General features: G+C 32.6%; 1 non-coding gene across 1 annotated transcript; it reads left to right on the forward strand.

Annotated features, from left to right (window-relative positions):
• Window positions 1-6,563: 6,563 nt before the first annotated feature.
• On the forward strand, window positions 6,564-6,724 carry LOC121753421. Its single transcript, XR_006040401.1, has one exon. It is a non-coding gene; the product is annotated as a U1 spliceosomal RNA (small nuclear RNA).
• Window positions 6,725-8,141: the final 1,417 nt, after the last annotated feature.

Consider the following 8,141-nt stretch of genomic DNA (forward strand, 5'->3'; position numbering starts at 1 on the left):
TTCTCTGTGTCGTAGTCTTTATTCTCTACCAGCATTTACTAACATCAGAAATTCGCGGATCCATCAAGTTGAAATACCAAAAGTTGGAGGAAGTGAAGATGGTGAAATCACGGATAAAATGAAATAGTTTGAGGAGGAAGAAGAAATTGTTTCAATAAGAGAGAAAGATTGAAAAATTTATGGGATAACATAAAACACCATTGCCCATCACGTATATCTATTTATAATATCTAAATGATAACTCATCTTTTGTAAAATTGTACAAGTTTCAATAAAAATCATAAAAGTATATTACTCCATATTTCGTCCTTTGATCAATAAGTATAGTTGATGGTGGACAATATGGATTTTAATAGTATAAGTTAAATATGATAGACAGAGAAAAGTCGTTAATGAGAGGAAGATAATTAAATAAGCATCAATCTTGGAGTTGATTTGTCGAATGATTGTTGCAGGAAACTAAACTAAATCCAATAAATTTGAGTGTAAATAACTAAATATTTCCAATGAATGTACATAAGCTTTAGTAAAAAAACTCTAAAAATCCGTCTGCTCACAACCATCTTCGTCTCCTCCAATCCAACTAATAATACTTTTTGGAGCCTTCACCTTGTGATTGCCCCTCGCTCACCAACTACTCGGAAATCAGAGGGGATCATATAAGTTGCACCACACAACTTGCCTAAGGCATGTATCTACGTTAATTCTAGATCCATGTTTGTCTCTATGTGAAACCCCAAAGATGTTAAGTACTTACGTTGTTTATCTCATACAAGATGGTTTTGAGGTTTGAAATCCAGCTACACTTTTTTAACCTTTTAGGCTATGTTTGGTTGACGGGAAAGTATAATTATTCATGAGAAAATGAATCCCGGGAATATGATTCATAATAACTTTACTTTCTTGTGCTTGGAAAATATCAACATTTTAAATTTTATACATTTAAGCACAAAACTAAATATATTCTCCTATTTATATAAAAAAAACAATAATATATTTTTTTAATAAATTATTAATTACAAATTATAATAATAATAATAAATATATTCTCCTATTTATTGATTATTAATATATAAAATAATAATTATTATTTATTATTATATACATTATATTATATAATTTTAATTATTTATTAAATAATTAATTATTATTAAGATAATAAAAATATATATATTATAGTAATATAGTTATAACTATGATAATTTTAATTATAATTATTTATTATACCAAAATTAAGTATGATTTATAATTTTAAATTACTTTTAATAGATTTTAATTAAATAATAATAATAATAATAATAATAATAATAATAAAACTATAATATATTGCATTAAATATGTAAGAATCTGCATGGTAATTATCAGATTTGCTTTTTTCTATTTTTGCTTTTAGGTGAGTGTATTAAAAATTTTATTATCATATAAATAAAAAATTAGTACAGTAGTTTAACATTTTAATTAGATTTAATTTCCATAGGAATTTATTTAAAAAATAAGCGATAACTATTGTGAAAAGGGATGGATAAAGCTGTTCATTAAGGAATGTTTAATTATAAATGTTAGAGGACTTACTTATTTCTTAGTGGATCATGGGCTTTTGTAATCACGTTCTCTATTGAGGACATCCTCCAATATAGCCCATATTTGGAATCCAGATGTCCTGATTCTAGAGGCGGCCCATAATTGAAATATTCTGCAAAGATAGTCTTTGCAAAGGTAAATTGAAATTTCCTCCCTTAGTCCATAAAAAAATATTGTCCAAGTTTGACTTCACACGGGTTTTAAGAAATATAAACTGATAATTACCATGCAGATTCGCATAAGATTTTGTTCATTTTTTTGATCGAGCACTAAATATATTTATATGTGTGAGCATAACAGAATTACTTAAAAAGTAAAATAAGAACTCAATTTTTTTACCAAGTAGTCCAAATGCAAGAGCCCAATGTGCAGAGAAACCAGCCATATCGCTCTAGCAAATTTAGAGATTCAAATAATACTCTATCTCAGTTGTTATGGCTAACATTTGGTTGGTAAGTGCCTATTTATTCACAAAAGAAAGGGACACTTTTGGAATAATGTGAATTAAATGGGCACTTTTGCATGATAAATTCTACAAAAAAGATAGTATAAAGGTGACCTATTTTATATGTTTAAGGTATTAATTATATTTTGGAGATGAGCGCAAAACAGTCTTTTTCCTCGGTTGCAATTTGCATGTAGTGTATGGGAACAATTGAGGGGGTTGCATTTGACTAGATATGATTTTCTAATCGACCACTCAATAGTATTCATGTAACAATATTTTCTCTTTCAATCTTTCATAATTCTCCTAACGAATAAATATACATGCTGCCCAATTTTGTATAGATTTTTTTTAAAAAAAATAGATCTAGTTATGACGTATGAATGCATTGCATTTCCCCTCACAGTGAATTAAATGAGTTTGTATCAATTAAAAATGAAATTTATACATATATGATGATACTTTTATTTATTATTTAAAGTCAAATTATGTACATTAAAGGGGTGTATTTGCGTAATTAATTGAAATTGGCTATTTATATACACGAGCCGAAATAACATTTTTTGGAGGGAAAAAGCTTCTACCTTTTTTTGGAAACTTTGCAGGGAGATACTACAATATTATTATTATTATTATTGATGCATGGTTAGATAGGATTCATGACAAAGTGGTATGAGCACATGATACTAGTATTTTATTAACATTTATCTCAATACGTACTCCAATTGAGCAATAATTCAAATCTAACATGGAACAAATAGCTATTATTTAATGCCACTTGGGAATCAATAATAGGATGGGGCCAATTCTTTCGACCCTGTTTTTGAAGATATCATGTAGAGATGAAATAAAATGAATGAAGATATGATTTAGTAGGCTTATCTTGTCTTGGTGGTTTATGTCATGTTTGGATCAGCTCTCTTTACAAAATTAAAATGCTGCCTCTCCTGAGGCTTGATTGATTTCCAATCACTTCTCCTTTTCTATTTTATGTGGTTATTTTTAATTATGATTCCCCCTGAGAATAATAAATAAAATGAATCTGCTAATATATACAGAGAAAAGGGGTTCTCGACTTTATATTTCTTTTTCTTTTCCCGCTTTATACGGGCTGTGTTAAAAGTTCTTGATCAAATTCAATCATGTCAAACTCTATTGCAAATGTGACTTTTCATATATGGAAGTTGGTATTTAGTTTGGGTGGGGCCGTGGGGCATTGGCGTTTTGTGTGATTTGGTGGGGCTATATTTCAAAATCAATAAGTTGACAGATGCACGAGTTCACGTGAAATCTATATTCAATATTGGGAATTTACTTTATGCATCAGAAACATATTCAAACTTCTCGTTTTAATATCAAGCAAACCGCGTACTCAAAACTCCCAACCACGTATCCCTTCAAGCCCTATCTTTGAGTTCATTCATATTTTCATGTTCATACGCTACATCTTAACTTACTTCATGTGTCTTCCTCTCCAAGTTTTACAATATTATTAACCATTTTCAAAAATAAATTGAGCAATTAAATAACAATCTCAATCCTTAATACTCCTTATAAATAGTTTATCAGTTAATTTCCACAACTCTAGAGGTACGTAAATGGGCCGGGATTTACCGGCTTTGTACATCACCTTCAAGGAACTGATAAAACCCGAGTATCTTCTTGCAGCTTTTTCATGCCACATCTTCTTCACCCAATGGCGGATCCAGAAATAAAAAATCGTGGGGTCGGACAAACATGACCATATATACTTAAATATATTTTTAAAATTAAAATATATTACAAATGAAATATCTCTATCTTATGTTAGCGAACATACACTTTTCACGATGTACCATCAAGATGTTGTTCAATCAGTCATCATCTTACTTTGCAGCTTAGGCTTGGACAAATTTCATCGCGGAAAACACTCTTTCAACTATTTCAAGCTTGTTTGAATTGTTGTATACTATCCAACAATCTTCTAATCGTTGTAATTCTTGTTCAACTTAAGCATACAAGAGCTAACAAAAACTTGGAGATCTTTTCGAGAAAAAATCATTCTTAATCTAAAATGGAAGGTAATTAAAATCAATAATCAAAAGTAAAGATAATTATAATATCTACTAAAATTAGGGTAAAATTTTATTGTTACTTATTAAATAAAATTAAAAAAAAAGAAAAAATATGAAACATGATTAAAAGATGATAAATAAATTATGATATTGTATACGAAAATCTTGTGCAAAGCGGCTCTCTATATCTTAAAACTCTTAATTTTTCCTTCAACTAGAAATTTCTTTAATTAAAATTATGATAATGTAAAACATTTGTGAAATTAGCACTGCTTCCTTTTTACTAGAGTAATAAACTAAAAGCCCAATTGCAAAAAGGAACATCATCTTCCCTATCATCGCATCTTTTTCCTTCGCCCATCATCCCCCGATTACAATCAAATTAATCCAATACATATTAGTATAGTTAAGAATAACAATGACGTTTTGTCGGCAAATTGCGCTGCTTGCCGTCTTGAGGATGAATCATAGGGCAGAATTCCGGATGCCGTGGGGTCGGGGCGGTGGCAGGAGTATTCCGGGCGGTTCTCCGGGTACGGCGGTGGGGTCGGCCGACCCCACTCGACCCACCTGTCTCCGCCCCGCCGCTGTCTTCACCTCATGCTCCCAATCAGAAGGCCATGAAAATGCTTTCTGTAAAAAAAATGGAATATTTGGATATTAGTGAAAGTCAAACACAGTTAATATTAGGGTAAAAGTGGTTGGTATTTTGGTGTTGATGCAGTGCCAAGAGATTGTTTATAAATGATTATAATGGAATCAACATGTCTCAACTCAGGGATCCAACTGTGATGAACCAGTTCACCAACATAGTCTACTAACGTCTCTCCACTCTCACTTCCAATCTCATGAATTCTCAGATTGCTCGTAAAGCCACCTTCTGTATAACATACCGGTAACTCTATCTCTCTTTCTACGTAATCAGCTGCAAGTTCTTTATTAGTTAATTGTGATTAAATAAGTGGCAGTGAAGAGGAGTGAAATAAATCTTTCAATTATTATTTTAATTTTGGACTATCACATCTCTTCTAATTTGAATCAAGCTGTCCAAATGCATTGCTTAAGGTAAACTATGGCATCACTGCTCTTAAATTATAGACTCATAATTTCACTAAAAAACTTTATGTTTATAGTAATGAGACACAACCAGACCACAATTCATTATCGGCGGCATTCAACATATCGTAAAGTTTTTGAGCATTAGGGTTCGGTGGCTCTTCTGTTTCCTCGTTAAACTGGGGACCGGCAACGTCTAATACCATTTCGTGGCATGTAGTACTTGCTCCCGCTTAAAAATCCATATTAGTGTTATCTGTTGATTCCACTGATCTTTCGCCTTGAAACCTCCATATGTGATAGTTTTTTACAAAACCAAACCTAGAGATGTGATAATGAACTTGGTCTGTATCTCTGTAGCCCTTGTTATCACATTTTTTACATGGACACCTAATTTTGTCTATATCCATATATGCTGGCACACTACTTGCAAAGTTGATGAAACTGTCAAGCCCTTCTATAAATTCTGGATTGAAAGCACCATTAGGAAGGAAACGTTTATACATCCACGCACGATTTCCACTCATTATTGTAATTCCTAATTGAGCATGTTCACATGAATATGACAATAGCACACAATCAAATATGCCTAAATAAATATCATTGTAATTCCAAAAATGAGCAACTTCCTGTGTGTGGACGTATGTCCACACACCACACATATCAGAGAAGCACTAACGAACCTGAAGATTGAGTTCTTCAAAATGCAAGGGGGCTAGCAAGATTTGGTCCAGAATATTTTTCAGAAGAGTGGCTTCCACAAATTTGAGGATTTCCGTGAATATTACAATGACATAGTACTAATTACTAAGGGCATGTAATTAAATGAATGTCAAACAAAAGATTTTATATAGTTATGTATTAGAAGGTAGCGACATGCTCATTTATTGATGAACCTGTCACTAAAGCTCAAAAGGATGTTCCGCGTGTTGATCAATCGAAAGTTAAGACTTTGATATCATTTGGGTTTGAGGAAGAAGTTGCCCGTAATGCTCTACAGGCATCGGTAAAAAACTTAAAAATAATGATTTTTTTGGGTAGAACTTGTGTGTCAACGCTATTATATTACAGGGTGGTGATATAGAGAAAGCTACTGAATGGATATTTAATCCACCTGCTGATACGTCGAATATGGATACTACACCGAGTAGCAGTGGAAATGTGGTTGATACTGCTGTGTCTGTCAGTGTCAGATGGACAAGGAAGTTAGTGATTTTCATTCATTTCCGAAATGAAATCTGTTGTGTCGATTCGATTCTCAAATTCCTTCATTGCTAGCTTCAAATGTGGATAAGGATTTGAGAGAGGATGCAGTTTTATTTGCAGAAGGATTTGTGATGTTGAGTATCCAATTCCCACATCGGTAGAAGAAAGGAAGAAGGGAGAGAAGAGGGATTATAAAATGGAGGCGAGTGGAACCGTAAAACATACTTACCTGGACGGGGTCGATGGGTGATCCATTAGGCCCATGGCCTAGGTTGGCGACCTTCATTGCACTTTGAAGGGGCGCCCGCCTAAGGTCGGCCCAAGTGGTCGAGCCTACGTCATAATTTGTGTCAGAGGGGGCCTGCGTTCGCGCGGCCCCTACCCAATTTTTTAGTTATATTTTTTTGGTTCTGTGTTAGGTTTAGATCATCAACTGTTATTATATTTTTTTTGGTTAAAAAGAATAGTGGAAAGCAGTAATGATTTTCGCGCGAAGTTGTTAAGGTAGTCAATTAAAGTGAAATAAACTGCCGTAGTAATCAAATAAGGAATCAAACAACTAAAAAAGTAACGGCTTATCTATAAATAATTCGAATGGGCTTTGCTAATGGATTAGTTAGCTGCCTTTAAGTTGAATGTTTCAATCTTTATTAAAACCAAACTGCGTATTCGGCCTTATAAAAGGAAGTACGAGTCAATTTTTTTAATGTACGTCCTTTCTTTTAATCATTTCATGGTTCTAATTTCTAACCGTGTAAGTATGAGTTTCTATGGGAGACTAGTGAATGAAGAGTCCAATCCGAGGGTGAAATTGTGAAGTGTTGGGACTTTGATTATGAGTTTCTAAATTATAAGTACTTACTATTTGATATTTGTTGTTATAAACGTCGATATCCGAAGCAGTCAATTCATACCACCCATATAATAATTTCATAATATATACTAGTATTGATTATGTTACAAGGTCGCAATGTATGTTAAAAGTGGTTAAATAGTTAATGAGATGCAAATCTGAGTTATCTATAAATTTAATATTATAACTAAAAAGTTGTAAATTTAGTTAGTTTGAAAAGAAAAAAAAAAGAATAATCTTTTGTGTTAAATTATTCTCTTAACTTGCTAGATGTGTTATGTAATTAAATGAATGTCAAACAAAAGTTATGTATTGACATATATTGATATAGTATTTGATAGTCAACTCAAATAATCATACCTATTTTTTTTGTTGTTTTCTATCATATGCATATATTTGGTAATTTCTACAAGTCCACATTTCTGTAATTCTTCAGTCCCTCCTTTCTACCTTCAAATCAAATACATTATTTTCTTTCTCCGATATCAAAATTTATCAATTTTACAAACATTAACTGTAAAATACACCACACATGATATAAGTCAACATTTGTGCATTTCTGCATTCCCCCCTTTCTATGTTATCTACCTTCATCTTGCCCAAACAGGCATGTGGAATATTAAGTGAGCGATTTGTTTTTATTTCTTAATATTTTTTTGGTTTAGAGAGAAATTTACTATGCTAGTCGTCGGAAGCCTCACTCGATTATTCAACCGCCTCATAAATATTGAAATTTCTTGTATTACTCTGTAACCGTGTGTAATCCCTTCAAACCTTCCAAACACACAGCCACCTCAACGAAATGCATGCCCTTCACAAAAACCACCTACAATGTATCTCTCTGTGACTCTCTGTGTGTGTGTGTGTGTGTGAAATCTCTCCAAAGTTCAAACCCCCCCCACCACACAGCCACCTCAAGGAAATGTATGCCCTCACAAAAACACCT

Source organism: Salvia splendens, chromosome 10 (assembly GCF_004379255.2).
Source record: "Salvia splendens isolate huo1 chromosome 10, SspV2, whole genome shotgun sequence".
Lineage (NCBI taxonomy): Eukaryota > Viridiplantae > Streptophyta > Magnoliopsida > Lamiales > Lamiaceae > Salvia > Salvia splendens.